The sequence below is a fragment of the Pan troglodytes genome, chromosome 2 (assembly GCF_028858775.2).
Source record: "Pan troglodytes isolate AG18354 chromosome 2, NHGRI_mPanTro3-v2.0_pri, whole genome shotgun sequence".
Classification (NCBI taxonomy): Eukaryota; Metazoa; Chordata; class Mammalia; order Primates; family Hominidae; genus Pan; species Pan troglodytes.
In genome coordinates this window covers 4,909,863-4,931,654 of record NC_086015.1, presented here as the reverse complement: position 1 = coordinate 4,931,654, position 21,792 = coordinate 4,909,863, and the positions used below count along the sequence as shown (strand labels likewise).

Here is a 21,792-nt window from a genome sequence, read left to right as displayed (position 1 = left end):
TGTAATGGCATATCAAGAAGACAAAATGAACTATCAAGCCATGAAAAGACACAGGGGAACATCAAATGCATTTTGCTAAGTGAAAGAAGCCCATCTGAAAAGTCTATATACTGTATGAGTTTAACCATATGGGATTTTAGAAAGAGAAAAACTATAGAGACTGTAAAAAAAAAAAAAAAAAAAAAAAAGAAAATCAGTCATCGCCAGAGGCTTGTGAGGAGGAAGAGAAAGGATAAATAGGTGAATCACAGGTGAAGCTATTTTTCATGAAACTGTAGGTATATGCAGTTTGTATATCAACACCCATAGAACTGTATGATAAAAGGAATGAAAATTAATGTAAGCCATGGACTATAGTTAAAATAGTATGTGACTATTGGTTCTTTAATTATAACAAATGCACCACACTAATGCAAGATCTTAGTAATAGATTTCTCATTGGCCATTTTGTCTCTTACGCAGGTCAGTTTAATTGCATTAGTAGAGAATTTACACATGTCAAGTTAGTCTAGCTTGAAGAGAGATGATTAAAACAAACACCTATGTTGTGAGGAGACATCTGGTCAAATAGGAATAGAATTGTACTAGAGTTTATATTTCTTAGAAATAAACGTATACACTTTTTCAATAGGTATATATTTATTAACATGTTATATTTCATAATGTAGCATATGTATTTACATATCAATTAATAACTTAGAAGTCTTGATACTCTGAATTTTTAGTCATTCGTACCTCTTTCAAAGTAAATTATGCAATTTATAAACATTTCAAAATAAGTTTAGTAGAGATTGTTTTCCTAAAATGCCATCTTCTTAGAAGATATATTTCTTCCCAAGTTCTATTTTTTCCTTTTTCTAAATTGACACATTATATTTGTACATATTTATGGGGTACCATTTGATTTTCAATACATGTATACATTGCATAAATATCAAATCAGGGTAGTTAGCATATTCATTACCTCATGCATTTATCATTTCTTTGTGATGAGAATGTTCAAAGACATCTGTCCTAGCTGTTTTGTAATGTTAAAAAAAAATCTTAGCCAAATTCAATTTAATAAAGTTTAATTGAGCAAAGAACAATCTGCAAAGCAGGGAGCCTTCTGAGCCAGAGTAGGCTCAGGGACTCCAGTGCAGCCATGTAGAAGATTTATGGACAGAAAAAGAAAAATGAAGTACTGAAAACAGAAGTGAGACACAGAAACAGTCAGACTGGTTACAGCTTGGTGTTTGCCTTATTTGAACACGATTTGGATAACTGGCTGCTTTGATTAGCTGAAACCCAGTGATTGGCACAAGGTTAAATTATAATCTGGTTACACATCCACTTAGGTTACAGTTCACTATGTAGGGAGAGACTCTTAGGCTCAACTTAAAATATCTAAGAATGCAGCTTTAGGTTAAATTTCATTTAATGTCCAGGCATGGTGGCTTACGCCTGTAATCCCAGCACTTTGGGAGGCCTAGGTGTGTGGATCAACCTGAGGTCAGGAGTTCAAAATCAGCCTGGCCAACATGGTGAAACCCATCTCTACTAAAAATATGAAAAATTAGCTGGGTGTCGTGGCATGAGCCTGTAGTCCCAGCTACTCAGGAGGCTGAGGCAGGAGAATCGCTTGCACTGGGGAGGCGGAGGTTGCAGTGAGCTGAGATTGCACCTCTGCACTTCAGCCTGGGTGACAGAGTAAAGCTCCATCTCAAAAAAAAAAAAAAAAAAAAAAAAAAAAAACAAAAATTCATTTAACAACAACTTACTGTTAACCTTAGTAACCCTACCATGCAATCGAACAACAGAACTTATTTCTTCTATTTAATTGTAACTTTGTACCCATTGACAAACCTCTCTCCATTTTCCCCTTCCACATCATCTCCGGTAAAACAGTGTTCTACTATCTACTTCCGTAAGAGCAACATATTTATTTAGATTCTACATATGAATGAGATCGTTTGGTGTTTGTCGTTCTGTGTCTTACTTATTTCACTTAACATAATATCATATGGTTAGGCTGTGTCCTCACCCAAATCTCTTCTTGAATTGTAGCTCCCATAATACCCTGTGTTGTAAGAGGAACCAATGGAGATAATTGAATCACGGGAGGCGGTTTCCCCCATCCTTTCTGGTGATAGTGAGTTAGTTCTTACAAGATCTGATAGTTTTGTAAAGGGCTTCTCCCTTCACTGGGCGCTCATTCTTCTCCTTGCTGTTGCCATGCGAAGAAGGACGTGTTTGCTTCCCCTTCTGCCATGATTGTAAGTTTCTTGAGGCCTCCCCAGCCATGCTGAATGGTGAGTCAATAAAACCCCTTTCCTTTATAAATTACCCAGTCTTGGGTATATCTTTATTAACAGCCTAAGAACAGACGAATACATATAAGGTCCTCCGTATTCAACCATTTGGTGTGAAATGACACAGTTTCTTTATTGCTGAATAATATTCAATTGTGTAAATATTTATACATTTACTATTTGTTGAACATTTAGGTTGATTCCAAGTCTTGGCTATTATAAATAGTGTTGCAATAAACATGGAAGTGCAGATGTCTCTGACATATTGATTTTATTTCCTTTGTATGTATATATTCAGTAGAATTTGTGGATCATATGGTCCCACATTTAACTTTTTTAGGAACCTGCTTCCTGTTTTTTGTGATTGCTTTACTACTTTATATTACCACCAAGAGTTCTCTTTTCTCCACATCCTCACCAACCTTGTTTTCTTTTGTCTTTTTAATCATAGCCATTGTAATGGGAGTTAGGTGATGTCTTTTGAAGTCAAGTAATGTGATGCCTCTAGCTTTGTTCTTTTTGTTTAAGATTGCTGTGGACATTTTGGGTCTTTTGTGGTTCCACATAAGTTTTAGAGATTTTTAAAAAATTATTTCTGTGACGCATGTCATTGGTATTTTGATATAGATTGCATTAAATCTGTAGACAGTTTTGGGTAATATGGCCATTTAAACAATATTAATTCTTTCAACCCATGAACACAGAGTTTATCTTTTTATTTCTTTATGTCCTCTTCAATTTCTTTCATTGATGTTTTATAGTTTTTAGTGTAAATACCTATCAAGCCTCTGGTTTATTCCAAGGTATCTTTCTGTTCTGTTGCTATTGTAAATGAAATTATTTTCTTGATTTCTTTTTCAAATAGTTAACCTTTGCCTATAAAATCACAACTAATTTTTGTATGTTGATTTTCTGTCCTGCAATGTTACTAAATTTGTTTATTAGTTCTAACAGTTTTCTGGTGTAATCTTTAGTGTTTTCCTTCTGTAACATCATGTCACTTGTAAAAAGAGATATTTTGCCTTTCTCCTTTCTAATCTATATTTATTTATTTATTTATTTTATGTTGCCTAATTGCTCTAGTTAGAACTTCCAGTACTATATTGAATAGAAGTAGTGAAAATGAACATCCTTGTCTTATTTCTAATCTTAAGGGAAAATCTTTTGGGTTTTCCCCATTAAATGTGATCTTAGCTGTGAGTCTGTCATTTGTATGGCCTTTACTGGGTCGAGGTACACTGCTTCTGAACCTAATTTGTTGAGAGTTTTATTATAAAAGGATGTTAAATTTTGTCAAATCCATTTTCTGTGTCTATTGAAATGATCACATTGTTTTTGTCTTTCTTTCTGTTAATGCGTTGTGCCACATTTATTGATTGGTGTATGTTACGTTAAAACATCCTTCCATCCCTAGGATGAATCCCGCTTGATCATAGTGAATGATCTTTTTGATGTGCTGTTGAATTTAGTTTGCTATCATTTTGTTAAGAATTTTTGCATCTATGTTTATTAGGTGTATTGACCTGTAGTTTATTTTTTTTCTTGTGTCTTTGTCCTGTTTTTACATCAATGTAATGCTGGCTTTGTAAAATGAATTTGAAAATATTCTCCCCTCTTTAATTTTCTAAAATAGTTCAAAAAAACCTGTTATTAGTCTTCTTAAAATGTTTGGTAGAATTCATCAGTGAAGCCACCAGATCCTGGGCTTTTCTTTGATGGAAGACTTTTTACTAATTCAATTTTCTTGCTCATTATTGGTCTGTTATGATTTTCAATTTAATTTTGGTAGGTTGTATGTGTCCAGTAATTTATCTTTTCTTTTTTAGGCTACCAAATTTGTTGGTGTAAAATTCTTCACAATAGTCTTTTATGATCTCTTGTATGTCTGTAGTATCAGTTGTATTGTCTCTTTTTTATCTCTGATTTTACTAATTTGAGTTTTCTCTTTTTTCTTAGTCTGGTTGAAGGTTTGTAAATTTTGTTTATTTTTTCCAAAATAATCAACAATTCTCTTCAATGATCTTTTGAACTGTTTTTCTTGTCTCCATTTATTTATGTTCTAGGCTTTATTAATTTTTCCCTTCTACCAATTTATATATTTTGTTCTTGCTTTCCTATTTCTTTGAGGTTCATCGTTAGGTTGTTTATTTGAAAGCTTTCTCTTTTTATGTGATAGGTGTTTATTACTATAAGCTTACCTTGTTTGAACTGCTTTCATTGTATATCATAGGATTTGGAACGATGTGCTTTCATTCTCATTTGTCTCAAGGAATTTGTTAAATTTCTTTTAAATTTATTCCTTGATCCATTGGTGATATAAAAGCAATTTGTTCAATTTCCACATATTTGTAAAGTTTCTGAAATTTTCTTGTTCATTTCTAGCTTTATACCATTGTGTTCAAAAAAGATACTTGATATACTCTCTACCTTAAATATGTTGAAACATGTTTTGTGTCCTTGAGAATGTTTCATGTGCAATTGAGAAGAAGGTATATTCTGCAATTATTGGAGGGAATGTTCTGTAAGTATATGTTAGATTCATTTTGACTATGGTGGAGCTTAAGTTTGATGTTTCTTTGCTGATTTTATATCTAGACAACCTATCTATTGTTAAAAGTGGGATGTTGAAATTTCCTGTGATTATTGCATTGTAGCCTATCTCTCCCTTTAGATCTGATATTTGCTTTATGTATTTAGATACTCTGGTGTTGTGTGCATATATATTTATCATTGGTATATCCTTTTGTTGAATTTCTCCCTTTATTAAATACAACGACCTTCTTTGTCTCTTTTTACAGTTTTTGACTTAAAGTGTACTTTATCTAACATAAATATGGCTACTCCTTTTGCTTTTGGTTTTCTTTTCCATGGAGTATCTTTGTTTATCCTCTCATTTTCAGTCTGGGTTTGTCTTTAATAGTGAGTGTCTTGTACGCAATATACAGTTGGTTCTTAGTTTTTCAAAATCCTTTCAACAATGCAATCTTTAAATTGAAGAATTTAATCCATTTACATTTAAGGTTATTATTGAGAGGTAATGAATTGCCCTTGACATTTTGTTAATTGTTTTCTGATTGTTGTATAGACTCTTTGTTCTTTTTTTCTCTTTTATTATTTACCACTATGGCTGGGTGGTTTTCTGCTGTGCTAAGCTTTGCTTCCTTTCCCTTTCTCATTTGTGTACCTGTTGTAATTTCTTTCTTTGTGGATACCATGAAGCTAACATAAAGGTTCCTGTAGTTATAATCGACTATTCTAAGATGAGAGCAACTTAATTTTGGTCACATAAAAATACTCTAGACATTTTTTCCTGACCCCTCCCTGTAATTTATATATTTGTTGCCTTAATGTGTGTCTTTATCTATTGTTTTTCTTAATGACTAATTGTAGAAGTTGTTTTTTGACCCCTTTGGTTTTTAAACTTTATATCAGAAGATTAAAAGATTGACATAGCACTATTACAGCACTGGGATATTCTGATTTTGGTTATGAGTTGCCCTCTACTGGTGAGTTTTATATTTTCATGTGTTTCCAAAATAGTAATTATCTTCACTTTCAGTTGTAGCACTATCATCTTAAGCATTTCTGTAAAGACTAGTGTAGTGGTGATGAATTCCCTCAGATTTTGCTTATTTGGGAAGGTTTTTATTTCTCCTTCATTGCTGAAGGACAGCTTCGCTGATATAGTATTCTTGGCTGCCAGTATTTTTTTTTTTCTTTCAGCACTTTGAATATGTCATACCATTCTCTACTGGCCTGCAAGGTTTCTAATGATTGATCTGCTTACAGTATAATAGAATTCTCTTATATGTGACTTGACACTATTCTGTTTCAGTTTTCAGAATTCTTGCCTTGTCTTTGACTTTTGATAGATGGATTATAATGTACCTTGGAGTAGATCATTTTTGTTGTAATCTAATTGGGAATCTTAGAGTTTCTAAATCTGGTTGTTCATATGTTTGCTAAGACTGGGAAGTTTCCACATACTATTTCAATATTTCTGCCTTTCTTTATATCTTCTCCCTCTGGCATTCTTATAATGCAAATATTCATTCACTTAATGGTGTCCCATAAGTAGACTTTATTGCTTTTTATTTTTGTTTACTTTTTCTCCCCTCTAATTAGGTTACTTTAAAAGAACTGTCTTCAAATTTAGAAACTGTTTCTTCTATACAAATCATAAATACATATGCTGCCAAAATGGCTAGTATGTTGTTAAACCTCTCAGTTGTACTTCTTTTATTCATTGAATTCTTCAGCTCCAAGATATCTGTTTTGTTCTTTTTTATATCTGTCCCTCTGTTGAATTTCTCATTCAGATAATAAATTATTTTTCTTATTTCATTGAATTGTTTGTCCATATTCTCTTATATCTCATAGTTTAAAAAGAATCATTATTTTAAATTCCAGGAATTGCATAAATTTTTTTATGGGGGGCTGTTAATGTAGAATTATTATTTTCCTTTGGAAATGTCATGTTTCCTTACTTTTTCATGTTTCTTATATCTCTGCATTGATATCTGCATATCTGGTGGAACAGTTATCTTTTCCAACTTTACGGGCTAACTTTTGTAAGGAGAGACTTTTTCCTATAGGTGTGTCTAGGATGTCAGTTGAGTATGATCCATTATCTTTGGTTCTGTGTGGTTCTCTGCAGTTTCATTAGCTATAATTCTCATCAATGATGTCTGCAATTTCATCAGTGGCCTAGGCTACAGGAGTTTGTGATGGTAATGGCCCAGTTTTGTTAGGGGCAACGCTACCAGCCTCACTGTTTAGACAGACTTGCATGGTGGGCCAGCTGGCTATGTAGTGGACTTTCCAGGGTTGCAGGGCCACCCCTAGTCTGGCTGTCAGGCATGGCTTACATAGGCATGGTGGGCTGGCCAACTCTGAGGTGGGTTCTTCAATGGGTGGGGCTGCTGCCATCCTTCCTGTTGGGTCAGGCACACAGGCACCACAGGCCAATCAGCTGCGTGTTGGCTTTCTTGCTGTGCAGATATGCCTGTTCCCCAGGGAGGAGGGGATGTTGCATGGATTTGGGCCATTCCACTGGGCCTAAGCTTAAAGTAGCTGGGGTTGTAGTTCTGTGGCCTTCCTTGTGAGCATGGTGGAATGATGCTGGGGCCTCAGGGATGGAGAGACACAGTGGCTACTGGCCCCCAGAGTAGGACATACTCTAGCAGTCAGTCTGGTTTCAGGATGGTACTATGCAGTTCCAACTTAGGTCACGGGAGTTGGTGGGTATACAAAATGGGCTCCTAGTATAGGGCAACACAGCTATGTGAACTCCAGAAAGCTCCCCAGATAGAATTTGTTGACTGTGAGGCTTGCAGGACCCTCCCGTAGCAGCCTGCAGGCATCTGCAGTAGTAATGGGGACAACTGGTGTCTCCAGCTTACCTTTTCTCCATAAGCAGTAGCCCCTCCTGGCTATGAGCTAATCCCAGTGAGGGAACAATTTGGTAGAGTTTGTGTGTCTCCCTCTTCTTTTATAGTTCTATCCTGAGTTTCTGTGCTTCACTGGGATTTCTATCACTCTACCTATGTTCCCCAGCATACTTCCTCAGTAACTTTCACTGAAATATAGTTGTTCATTTGTTATATTGGAGGGGAACCCCACAACCCTTTTTGTGGGGATGAGTGCCAAACAACTCTGATTGACCATCTTGCTAACATTACTCTCCCTGTTCTATTTCTAAATTAAATTTAAAATGTATAGAAATAAATGCAAGATTTAGAAACTACATATTGGCAAATCTGCCTTCTCACTGCCAATAAGACACACACACAAATTTAGTCTTCAGCAAGGGTGTAATATACAAAGGGCTAGACCTTAGAAAAAATGCGTTTGAGTCCTAATTCTGGCCCCAATTTTAAAATCAATTATCCTTAGAACTTAATCTTTCTGAGCTTCTTTTTTTCTCCTGTGGTATGCAAAATGAATGTGAAGTTGATGACTATTAAATTATAAATTTCATTTATTCTATGCTAACCCTATTTTAAAAATCAATAAATATGTTACCTACGATTCAGCAAAGAACACTAGTATCAGTCACTTTAATGTATCAAAGGATTCTTAAGTCTTTCATATATTAAAACTTATTTTCATTCTACAATGGTTATTGTTTTATGTTTTTCTTACTAAATAAACTATATCTTAATTTTATGTCATGTAATTGCATTAATTTTTATCAAAAATAATTACTGCAGAAAAAAGTTACTATAATTTTAACATAATTATTAAACTTCAGCTTACTATTTTAAAAACTACTTATTTATTTTGCTGTCAGACAAAATAGCACTTCTTATTTTTAGGCCTTAGTTTTTTTTGTTTAATTTTATTATTACGATACTTTAAGTTTTAGGGTACATGTGCACAACGTGCAGGTTTGTTACATATGTATACATGTGCCATGTTGGTGTGCTGCACCCATTAACTTGTCATTTAGCATTAGGTATATCTCCTAATGCTAGGCCTTAGTTTTAAACAGATTAAAATAATATTTTTAAGTGGTAAAAGAATAGATAGATAGATTAGATATTTATATATATTCAGAAAGTAATTAGTATAGAAGTAAAAAAAAAAAGTGACAGTGTAGTGTTATACCTTTCTTGGCCCATTAGAAAAAGAATAACATAATCTAAGTTTTCATATTTGCAAAATTGGCAAAATCATTCTAAGCTTTGGGGTCAGGTGATACTAAGGGGTATTCTGAACGACGTAAATTCTAAAAATGTGCCATGTTGTTGCTTGTAATGTTTACATTATGCTTCATTCACATTCCAAGACTCTATTACCATGAGGCTTAAAAATTATGTAGGAATAGAGATCAATGTCTCTAAAAGAGGGCTTGTTAACCTTTGCACTATTGATATTTTGGGGCAGTTACATGTTTTGTTTTGTATTGTTTTGGTTGAAAGCTGTCTTACCTACTGTAAGATTTTTACTAGTATTTCTGGCTTCTACCTAGTTAATGCAAATACCCACTCCACCTCTACTGTTACAATCAAATATGTCTTCGGACATTACGAATGTTCCTTGTGAGACAAAGTTAGGCTTGGTTGAAAACCACTGGTCTAGAATATACTGAACTGAAAATAATTTTAATGCCATTTACAGGTGGATGAGATCGAATGCAAGTTTTAGTTAAAAAATCATTTTTGCAGTTTTATGGATAAATAATTTATAATTTATCAAATAAAGTGTATAATTCAGTGGTTTTTATTGCATTCACACATTTGTGCAACCATCATCAAACTCTGGAACATTTGTATCACTTTAAAAAGAAACCCTTGTCCTCATCAGCCGTCATTCTCGCTATTACCCCACCTTCATCTATCAGTCCCAGGCAAGCACCAAAATACTTTCTAACTCCATGAACTTACTTATTACATACATTATATAAAAATGGAATTTTACAATGTCTTTTTGTAAGTTTTTGTCTAGGGTGTGACTGGATTCTTTTCACTTAGTTTTCAAGTTGAATTTATGTTTAATGTAATATGTATCAATACTTCATTTATTTTTATTGCAAAATTATATTTCATTATATGTATATAACATATTTAATTTATCCAATCATCTTTTGCTTATTCTTTAGTTACTGAGAAAAACTGCATTAAATTATTCAACTATGACTGTAAATGTAGCTATTCATTATTTTTCTTCTATTGTTTCTTTATTTTGTACTTTTTTGCTTTATTCATTTTGAGATTAGGTTATTAAATGCTTACAAAGTTATTTTTGTCATCTTTTTCTGTTGTTTTATCTTTTTATCATTATAAAATGTCAAACTTTATGTATAAATATTTCTTGCTTTTCAGTATAGTTTCTTTAAAATTACAAGCTTTGTTTTGATTAGGTTTATCATGTTCCATAATTCTACTTTCAGTCTTTCTTATTTTTGTATTAAAGACACATCTCTTATCAGCAGAACACAGTTACATTTTGTTTCAGTATTCAATTTTTAATTGTTTGCCTACGAATTGCAGGATTTTGTCCATATTAACTTAATGTAATAGCTGAACTATTTGAGTTTAAATGGACTATTCTATGAATTTTTTAAAAATTTGTCCTATCTGCATAGGCATGAGCAAAGACTTCATGACTAAAACACCAAAAGCAATTGCAACAAAAGCCAAAATTGACAAATGGGATCTAATCAAACTAAAGAGCTTCTGCACAGCAAAAGAAACTATCATCAGAGTGAACAGGCAACTAACAGAATGGGAGAAAATTTCTGCAAGCCACCAATCTGACAAAAGTCTAATATCCAGAATCTACAAGGAACTTAAACAAGTTTACAAGAAAAATCAAGCAATCTCATCCAAAAGTGGGCCAAGGATATGAACAGACATTTCTCAAAAGAAGACATTTATGCAGCCAACAAACATACAAATAAAAGCTCATCATCACTGGTCATTAGAGAAATGCAAATCAAAACCTCAACGGGATACCATCTCACGCCAGTTTAAATGGTGATTAAAAAGTCAGGAAACAACAGATGCTGGAGAGGATGTGGAGAAATAGGAATGTTTTTTCACTGTTGGTGGGAGTGTAAATTAGTTCAACCACTGTGGAAGACAGTGTGGTGATTCCTCAAGGATCCAGAACCAGAAATACCATTTGACCCAGCAATCCCATTACTGGGTATATAGCCAAAGGATTATAAATCATTCTACTATAAAGACATATGCACATGTATGTTTATTGCAACACTATTTACAATAGCAAACACTTGGAACCAACCCAAATGCCCATCAATGATAGACTGAATAAAGAACAATGTGGCACATATACACCATGGAATACTATGTAGCCATAAAAAAGAATGAGTTCATGTCCTTTGCCAGGACATGGATGAAGCTGGATGCCATCATTCTCAGCAAGCTAACACAGGCACAGAAAACAAAACACTGCATGTTCTCACTCATAAGTGGGAGTTGAACAATTAGAACACATGGACACAGAGAGGGGAACATCACACACCAGGGCCTTTTAGGGGGTGGGGGGCAATTGGAGGGAGAGCATTAGGACAAACACCTAATGCATGCAGGGCTTAAAATGTAGATGACACGTTTATAGGTGCAGCAAACCACCATGGCACATGTATACCTATGTAACAAACCTGCACATTCTGCATATATATCCCAGAACTTAGAGTAAAATAAAATAAAATAAATTGTCCTATCTGTTTTATATTGTCCTACTTATTTCTTTTATATTGAGAGTAGTTCATTATTACATTTTTCATTAGTTTACTATTATATAGTACATCCTTTTTGTTTTCTATGGTGAATTTCCTTAAACATACGATATATATCCTTATTCATTTCTAATATAAGATGGTAGTTTAAAGCTTCCGCAAAAATGCAAGGCATTTAGATGTTAACTCAATTTCACTCCATCTATTATGCTATTGTTGCCGTGTATTCTTATTCTCTCCATATTTTAAATCCTATGTGTCAGGCCTCTGAGCCCAAGCTAAGCCATCATATCCCCTGTGACCTGCACGTACACATCCAGATGGCCAGTTCCTGCCTTAACTGATGACATTCCACCACAAAAGAAGTGAAAATGGCCTGTTCCTGCCTTAACTGATGACATTGTCTTGTGAAATTCCTTATCCTGGCTCATCCTGGCTCAAAAGTTCCCCTACTGAGCACCTTGTGACCCCCACTCCTGTCTGCCAGAGAACAATCCCCCTTTGACTGTAATTTTCCTTTACCTACCCAAATCTTATAAAATGGCCCCACCCCTATCTCTCTTCACTGACTCTCTTTTTGGACTCAGCCCACCTGCACCCAGGTGAAATAAACAGCTTTATTGCTCACACAAAGCCTGCTTGGTGGTCTTTTCACATGGATGCACATGAAATTTGGTGCCATGACTCAGATCAGGAGACCTCCCTTGGGAGATCAATCCCCTGTCCTCCTGTTCTTTGCTCTGTGAGAAAGATCCACCTACGACCTCAGGTCCTCAGACCGATCAGCCCAAGAAACATCTCACCAATTTCAAATCTAGTAAGCAGCCTCTTTTTACTCTCTTCTCCAATCTCCGTCACTATCCCTCAACCTCTTTCTCCTTTCAATCTTGGCGCCACACTTCAATCTCTCCCTTAATTTCAATTCCTTTCATTTTCTGGTAGAGACAAAGGAGACACGTTTTATCCGTGGACCCAAAACTCCGGTGCTCGTCACGGACTGGGAAGGCAGCCTTCCCTTGGTGTTTAATCATTGCAGGGATGCCTGATTATTCACCCACATTTCAGAGGTGTCAGACCACACAGGGACGCTTGCCTTGGTCCTTCACCCTTAGCGGCAAGTCCCGCTTTTCTAGGGGAGGGGCAAGTACCCCAACCTCTTATATCTCTGTGCCCCAATCCCTTATTTCCACACCCTGACCTCTTATATCTCTGTGCCCCGATCCCTTATTTCCACACCCTGACCTCTTATATCTCTGCACCCCGATCCCTTATTTCCACACCCAACCTCTTATATCTCTGCACCCTGATCCCTTATTTCTGCACCCCGACCTAGTATCTCTGTGCCCCAACCCCTTCTCTGCTTTTCTGGAGGGCAAGAACCCCCCACCCCTTCTCCGTGTCTCTACTCTTTTCTCTGGGCTTGCCTCCTTCACTATGGGCAAGCTTCCACCTTCCATTCCTCCTTCTTCTCCCTTAGCCTGTGTTCTTATGAACTTAAAACCTCTTCAACTCTCACCTGACCTAAAATCTAAGCATCTTATTTTCTTCTGCAATGCCGGTTGACCCCAATACAAACTTGACAGTAGTTCCAAATAGCCAGAAAACGGAACTTTCAATTTTTCCATCCTGCAAGATCTAAATAATTCTTTTTGTAAAATGGGCAAACGGTGTGAGGTGCCTGACATCCAGGCATTATTTTACACATCAGTCCCTCCCTAGTCTCTGTACCCAGTGCAACTCGCCCCCAATCTTCCTTCTTTCCCTCCCGCCTGTCCCCTCAGTCCCAACCCCAAGTGTCACTCAGTCTTTCTAATCTTCCTTTTCTACAGACCCATCTGACCTCTCCCCTCCTCCCCAGGCTGCTCCTCACCAGGCTGAGCCAGGTACCAATTCTTCCTCAGCCTTGGCTCCTCCACCCTGTAATCCTTTTATCACCTCCCCTCCTCACACCTGGTCCCGCTTACAGTTTCGTTCCACGTCTAGCCCTCCCCCACCTGCCCAGCAATTTACTCTTAAAAAGGTGGCTGAAGCTAAAGGCATAGTCAAGGTTAATGCTCCTTTTTCTTTATCAGACCTCTCCCAAGTCAGTGAGCATTTAGGCTCTTTCATCAAATATGAAAAACCCAGCCCAGTTCATGATTCCTTTGGCCGCAACCCTGAGACACTTTACAGCCCTAGACCCTAAAAGGTCAAAAGGCCATCTTATTCTCAATATACATTTTATTACCCAATCTGCTCCCAACATTAAATAAAACTCCAAAAATTAAATTCCGGCCCCCAAACCCCACAACGGGATTTAATTAACCTCGCCTTCAAGGTGTACAATAATAGAAAAAAGTTGCAATTCCTTGCCTCCACTGTGAAACAAACCCCAGCCACATCTCCAGCACACAAGAACTTCCAAATGCCTGAACCACAGCGGCTAGGCGTTCCTCCAGAACCTCCTCCCCCAGGAGCTTGCTACAAGTGCCAGAAATCTGGTCACCAGGCCAAGGAGTACCTGCAGCCCAGGATTCCTCCTGAGCCATGTCCCATCTCTGTGGGACCCCACTGAAAATCGGACTGTTCAACTCACCTGGCAGCCACTCCTAGAGCCCCTGAAACTCTGGCCCAGGGCTCTCTGACTGACTCCTTCCCAGATCTTCTTGGCTTAGCAGCTGAAGACTGACGCTGCCTGATCGCCTCGGAAGCCCCCTAGACCATCACGGACGCTGAGCTTCGGGTAACTCTCACAGTGGAAGGTAAGCCCGTCCCCTTCTTAGTCAATACGGAGGCTACCCACTCCACATTACCTTCTTTTCAAGGGCCTGTTTCCCTTGCCTCCATAACTGTTGTGGGTATTGACGGCCTGGCTTCTAAACCTCTTAAAACTCCCCCACTCTGGTGCCAACTTAGACAATACTCTTTTAAGCACTCCTTTTTAGTTATCCCCACCTGCCCAGTTCCCTTATTAGGCCGAGACACTTTAACTAAATTATCTGCTTCCCTGACTATTCCTGGACTACAGCTGCATCTCATTGCCGCCCTTCTTCCCAATCCAAAGCCTCCTTTGCATCCTCCTCTTGTATCCCCCCACCTTAACCCACAAGTATAAGATACCTCTACTCCTTCCTTGGCGACCGATCATGCACCCCTTACCATCCCCTTAAAACCTAATCACCCTTACCCCACTCAACGCCAATATCCCATCCCACAGCATGCTTTGAAAGGATTAAAGCCTGCTATCACTGGCCTGCTACAGCATGGCCTTTTAAAGCCTATAAACTCTCCTTATAATTCCCCCATTTTACCTGTCCTGAAACCAGACAAGCCTTACAAGTTAGTTCAGGATCTATGCCTTATCAACCAAATTGTTTTGCCTATCCACCCCATGGTGCCAAACCCATATACTCTCCTATCCTCAATACTTCCCTCCACAACCCATTATTCTGTTCTGGATCTCAAACATGCTTTCTTTACTATTCCTTTGCACCTGTCATCCCAGCCTCTCTTCGCTTTCACTTGGACCGACCCTGACACGCATCAGGCTCAGCAAATTACCTGGGCTGTACTGCCGCAAAGCTTCACAGACAGCCCCTATTACTTCAGTCAAGCCCAAATTTCTTCCTTATCTGTTACCTATCTCAGCATAATTCTCATAAAAACACACGTGCTCTCCCTGCTGATCATGTCTGATTAATCTCCCAAACCTCAATCCCTTACAAAACAACTCCTTTCCTTCCTAGGCATGGTTAGTGCAGTCAGAATTCTTACACAAGAGCCAGGATCTCACCCTGTAGCTTTTCTGTCCAAACAACTTGACCTCACTGTTTTAGCCTAGCCCTCATGTCTCCGTGCAGCGGCTGCTGCTGCCCTAATACTTTTAGAGGCCCTAAAAATCACAAACTATGCTCAACTCACTCTCTACATTTCTCATAACTTCCCAAATCTATTTTCTTCCTCATACCTGACGCATATACTTTCTGCTCCCCGGCTCCTTCAGCTGTACTCACTCTTTGTTAAGTCCCACAATTACCATTGTTCCTGGCCCGGACTTCAATCCAGCCTCCCACATTATTCCTGATACCACACCTGACCCCCATGACTGTATCTCTCTGATCCACCTGACATTCATCCCATTTCCCCATATTTTCTTCTTTCCTGTTCCTCACCCTGATCACGCTTGATTTATTGATGGCAGTTCCACCAGGCCTAATCGCCACACATCAGCAAAGGCAGGCTATGCTATAGTGCAAGCCACTAGCCCGCCTCTTAGAACCTCTCATTTGCTTTCCATCATGGAAATCTATCCTCAAAGAAATAACTTCTCAGTGTTCCATCTGCTATTCTACTACTCCTCAGGGATTATTCAGGCCCCCTCCGTTCCCTACACATCAAGCTCAAGGATTTGCCCCCACCCAGGAGTGGCAAATTAGCTTTACTCAACATGCCCCGAGTCAGATAACTAAAATATCTCTTAGTCTAGGTAGACACTTTCGCTGGATAGGTACAGGCTTTCCTACAGGGTCTGAGAAGGCCATCACAGTTATTTCTTCCCTTCTGTCAGACATAATTCTTCAGTTTAGCCTTCCCACCTCTATACAGTCTGATAACAGACCAGCCTTTATTAGTCAAATCAGCCAAGAAGTTTTTCAGGCTCTTAGTATTCAGTGAAACCTTTATATCCCTTACAGTCCTCCGTCTTCAGGAAAAGTAAAACAGACTAAAGATCTTTTTAAAACACACCTCACCAAGCTCAGCCACCAACTTAAAAAGGACTAGACAATACTTTTACCACTTTCCCTTCTCAGAAGTCAGACCTGTCCTCAGAATGCTACAAAGTACAGCCCATTTGAGCTCCTGTATAGACGCTCCTTTTTATTAGGCCCCAGTCTCATTCCAGACACCAGACCAACTTAGACTGTGCCCCAAAAAACTAGTCATCCCTACTATCTTCTGTCTAGTCATACTCCTATTCACCATTCTCAACTACTCAGACATGCCCTGCTCTTGTTTACACTGCTGGTTTACACTGTTTCTCCAAGCCATCACAGCTGATATCTCCTGGTGCTATCCCCAAACCGCCGCTCTTAACTCTTGAAGTAAATAAATAATCTTTGCTGGCAGGACTATGCTGAATCTCCTTAGGCACTCTCTAATCAGATGTCCTGAGTCCTCCCAATTCTTAGACCTTTAATACCTGTTTTTCTCCTCCTCTTATTCCGTTTAGTTTTTCAATTCATACAAAACCGTATCCAGGCCATCACCAATAATTCTACACGACAAATGTTTCTTCTAACATCCCCACAACATCACCCCTTTCCACAAAATCTTCCTTCAGCTTAATCTCTCCCACTCTAGGTTCCCACACCGCCCCTAATCCCGCTCGAAGCAGCCCTGAGAAACATCGCCCATTATCTCTCCATACCATCCCCCAAAATTTTCGCTGTCCCAACACTTTACCACTATTTCATTTTATTTTTCTTACTAATATAAGAAGACAGGAATGTCAGGCCTCTGAGCCCAAGCTAAGCCATCATATCCCCTGTGACCTGCATGTACACATCCAGATGGCTGGTTCCTGCCTTAACTGATGACATTCCACCACAAAAGAAGTGAAAATGGCCTGTTCCTGCCTTAACTGATGACATTGTCTTGTGAAACTCCTTCTCCTGGCTCATACTGGCTCAAAAGCTCCCCTACTGAGCACCTTGTGACCCCCACTCCTGCCTGCCAGAGAACAACCCCTCTTTGACTGTAATTTTCCTTTACCTACCCAAATCTTATAAAATGGCCCCACCCCTATCTCTCTTCGCTGACTCTCTTTTCGGACTCAGCCCATCTGCACCCAGGTGAAATAAACAGCTTTATTGCTCACACAAAGCCTGCTTCGTGGTCTCTTCACACGGACGTGCATGAAACTATGTAATTAATAATGTTGCTTTGTATGGGAAGTATTCTTTTAGATGTTCCCACATAATATCCTTTTCACTGGTTTTCATTCCTTTCTGCTTATATTTCAAAACATTCTCATGATGGCTGAAGAGCTCTTTAGTGTAGTTCTGCTAGTGATAAATCCTGTGACTTTTAGTTTCAATGAGAACATTTTAATTTTGCCTTCACTTTTTCAAGTAGATATAAGCTGCTTTATTTTTTATAATAAAACTTAATTGGCTGTTGAGCTCACCTGGAAATAGGGGGAAAAAATCTTTGTAATTCTAAACCCTTCAATTTCAAGTTCATTCTCCATTATTTGTCTTTTCATTTTAAAGAATGTTTTTGCCAGGAATAAAATTCTAGTTTGACAATATGGTACCTGCCCCCTAAGAAAAATTCAAGGATCACAGTTTTTGACTTCTAGTTTCCAATGTTTCATATAGTAAATCAATTAAATGTGTTATAATATTGTTGCAACTTTAAAGGTAGTATGACACTTTCTTATCTAGCTTATTTAGGATTTTTTTTTTCATTTTACTATTTTCCCTGATGTGGTAGGTATGGCTTATTTGAATTTATCCTTCTTAATAAATGCAGTGTTGTATGAATCTATTACTTGTTGTCTTTTGTCAGTTTTAGAATATCCCTAGCCATTATTTCTTTAAATAATACATTTTCTCCATTCTTTTTCTGTTCTGAACCACAATAAATATTTTTGACATTTATTCACTATGTCGTATATGTTTCTTATGCTTTTCTGAATCTTCCATTTTTTTCTCTCTGTTTTTCAGTATATGTCGTCTCTGACCTACTTAGCACTTTACTAATCCTCTTGTCAATTATATCTAGTCATATCTAGTCTGTTGTGCTTTGAACCTCTTGAGTCTTTAATTGTATTTGTTATATTTTAAGGTTCAAAAATTTTATTTATTTTGATAGTTTACAGTTAGTGTTGTCAAATAAAGGGCATCCAGTTGAACCTGAATTTCAGTGACAATAAACTTTTAGTATAAATATATCCCAAATATTTCATGAGATATATTGTATAAAGTATTTGCTATTTACTTGATATTTAAAATTAACTTGAAACTCTATATGTTTATTTGGTAAGTCTAGCAATCCTAATTTCTGTTCTCTAATGAACATTTCCATGGCCATCTAATTTTTTGAATATTTAAAACATTTAAAATACTTAACATATTAAATATTTATTTAGAAATACTTAAGATAACCCCAATATCTGGATTTCCCATGAACTATATGTTTTTTTCTTTTTCTTTCTCCTGGTTTTGGTTATGTAGACTTCATGGTAGGCAGAATTCTAAGATGACTCCCAAGATGTCTGGTTCCATGTGCATAAACCCTGCATAATCATCTCCCCTTGAGTGTAAGAGGAAACTGTGAATATGAGGGGATATTACTGCCAAGATTGTTATTTTATATAGCAAAGCGGTTTACAGATGTAATTAGCATCTTACTCACTTGACTTTAACCAATAGAAAGCTGATCCTTATTAATCTTATGTTTAGGTCAGTGTGAGTCTGATCTAACGAATTTAGCTTTTATTAAATGCTGTCAAGAGGTTAGGGACAAGATAAGTCAGATTTAATGTGAGAAAGATGCTCTTCTGCTCGTCTTGAAGACAAAGCAGTCTTCTATGTTGTGAGAAGTCCTGTGAAGGAGGACACACGGCATGGGATTGTGAGCATAATTTCAAAGCTCGACATGTCCTCCAGCCAAGAGCCAGAAAGGAAACAACTTTCTCAGTCCTGTAGCCACAAGGAACGATAACCTGAACGTGTGTAGGAGAGGACCTCAAGCTTCAGATGAGATCGCAGTCCCAATGACACCCTGAATTCAGCAAAACTCAGCTAACCTCTGCTGAAACATGGATATTTTGAGATAAGAAGTTTGTGTCTTTTTTTCTAGAGATTTTTGGTGTGAAAGTTGGTCTGCAGCAAACTAGCCTACCAGTACCAGAAGCAAAGCAAATGTCAAATACTATTTTAACAATTCTAATTTTAAAAATACACTCAATCCCAATAGATTGACTCTAAGTACATCATCATTTTAAAAAATTATTTTTGATGCTACAAATGTAAAAGTATCTAAAATTCTCAGTTTATGAAATACGAGAAATTAAAAATTTGCAAATAAATATAAAAAGAAAATTTTAAGAGGATTTGTAGATTTATAGAAAGTTTTCTTTCAGGATTTACTTAAAAAATCATACTCTCTATGTTGAATTCAATATGGTAACCTAGGCATATATGTTTGCTTCATTACTGAGATCCCACAGAAGTAAAAGTAATAATATAAATAAATGTAGAAGTGCAAATGCAAAAAAAAGTTTACAAAAAAAGTCAACAAATTTCTAAAAATTGGAAAATAGATGAAAGAGGTAAAACAAAACACTCCAATTCAAAGTGGGAGAGTCTGCTAAGCAGAACCTCTGCCATCCTGTGACTTCAGATTGAGAAGGTGCTGATCGTTTTGAGAAGACAACGAGGGTCAAAAACTGAAATTAATTGAAGTGCTGTGTGCGGACCAATTTCACAGCTTGACGGAAACTTCTCTCTCAAAGCAGTAGAGAGTGTAAATGGCAACCATGTTTATCATGAGGGAAATAACATCCCAAAAGTAATTAATTTTTTTCTAAAAGCACTGCATTTTGTCTTTGGGGAAAATGAAGATCTTTGATGAGTATGCTGGTTCTCACCTAACCTTAGCATTTGGGGAATCTGTGACCAACATCACTGTCCTTCTACAACATGAATTGACAGCTGGAGATCACTAAAGAGAGTGAACAAGAAAAATACATGGAAAAGCTTGTTCCAAAACAAACAGACCCAATTTATGGAAAGAAAACAATTTTAAAAGTGATGCTCTGTAAATAAACATTCAAAAATATATGACAACCATTAAAATGTAGACCATGCTATAAAAAGTTAAATACAAGAATAGTCACTTAGAGACTAAAAATAGGACTTTAAAATAAAGCTGAATAATTCTTATAAAATATGAAGAAAGAAAAAAATACAAAAAAGGAACAAATTCAGATGATTCGGTATCTCAGTAAGAACACAGATGAAGAATAGATAGTACAAGAAATAATTGAAGATAATTTTGCAGAAATGAAGGACATAAACCTTCTGATTTGAAACCTGAGTATCCAGCAAAAGGAATTTAAAAAGAACCCAGGCATACTGTCTTGAAATTTCAGAACACTTAAGATAAAAAGAAGCTCCCAAAAGCTTTCTCATTTTTGAGAGAAAAACAGCAAGTTCACTATTAATGAGAAGACCATCAGATTCCTTATTATCTATACTGGATGACAAAGACAATGGACAGATGATTTTAAATTTGGGAGGAGTGATAAGAGAAGAAGGAAGTGAAAGAGAAAAGAAGGAAAGAAGGAAGGAAGAAAGGTGGGAAGGAAGAAAGGAATGAGGGAGGGAGGGAAAGAAGAAGGAAGGAAGGAAGGAAGGAAGGAAAGAAGGAAAGAAGGAAGGAAGGAAGGAAAGAAGGAAGGAAGGAAGGAAGGAAAGAAGGAAGGAAAGAAGGAAGGAAGGAAGGAAAGAAGGAAAGAAGGAAGGAAGGAAAGAAGGAAGGAAGGAAGGGAGGAAGGAAGGAAGGAAGGAAAGAAGAAAGGTGGGAAGGAAGAAAGGAATGAGGGAGGGAGGGAAAGAAGAAGGAAGGAAGGAAGGAAGGAAAAGAAAAGATACTTTCGGATGCACAAGTAGAAAAAATAATTTCTTCTTGTCTACATTTTTATATAAGTAGCTCTCATAAAAATTAAAATTATAAACAGATTTTGCTTTTGGGAGAAAAAGAGATTGAGGAAAGACCACTGTTACTGTCATTTTGTTATAAATCTTTTTGCATCCTTAGATTTTTAATCAGTATTAATCCTAAGCATGCATTGATTTAAGGCAAGTACATTTATTATTTAATTAATTTGATATAACATCAATTTTACCTGAAATATTTCAGTCCAATAGAAACTACTATTTTTTATTATTGTATAAACAAATAGACTAGTTATGGTTGATCATTTAATTGTACTACTCTCTCCTCATTTTCTCCAACCCTAGCCCTGATGTAAGTTATTCATAGTAGTCGGTCTGGCTCATAATTATCCACCAACATAAATCCTTACTTTGGAATACATTCTTTGTTATAAAACTCGATTCTAAAGAAATTCTCTTCATCATGCTTGGCATGTGATGTCCATGGTTAATGTTACAAGACAACAAAGAAAACATGCATAATAAAGGTTGCTAGAAATTTTATTTGAAAAAAGTCTATTTTATCATCACAGTTAGCTGGTTATTGCATCTTGTCATAAAATCTGAATGATGCGTCCAGTGCTATTAT

The 21,792-nt window shown here is 36.9% G+C and overlaps 1 long non-coding RNA gene across 15 annotated transcripts in view; it reads right to left on the bottom strand.

Moving 5' to 3' along the window:
* LOC104005445 (uncharacterized) overlaps positions 1–21,792 on the bottom strand; it is a 346,407-nt gene that overhangs the window by 5,991 nt on the left and 318,624 nt on the right. The gene's annotated exons all lie outside the window — the stretch shown is intronic.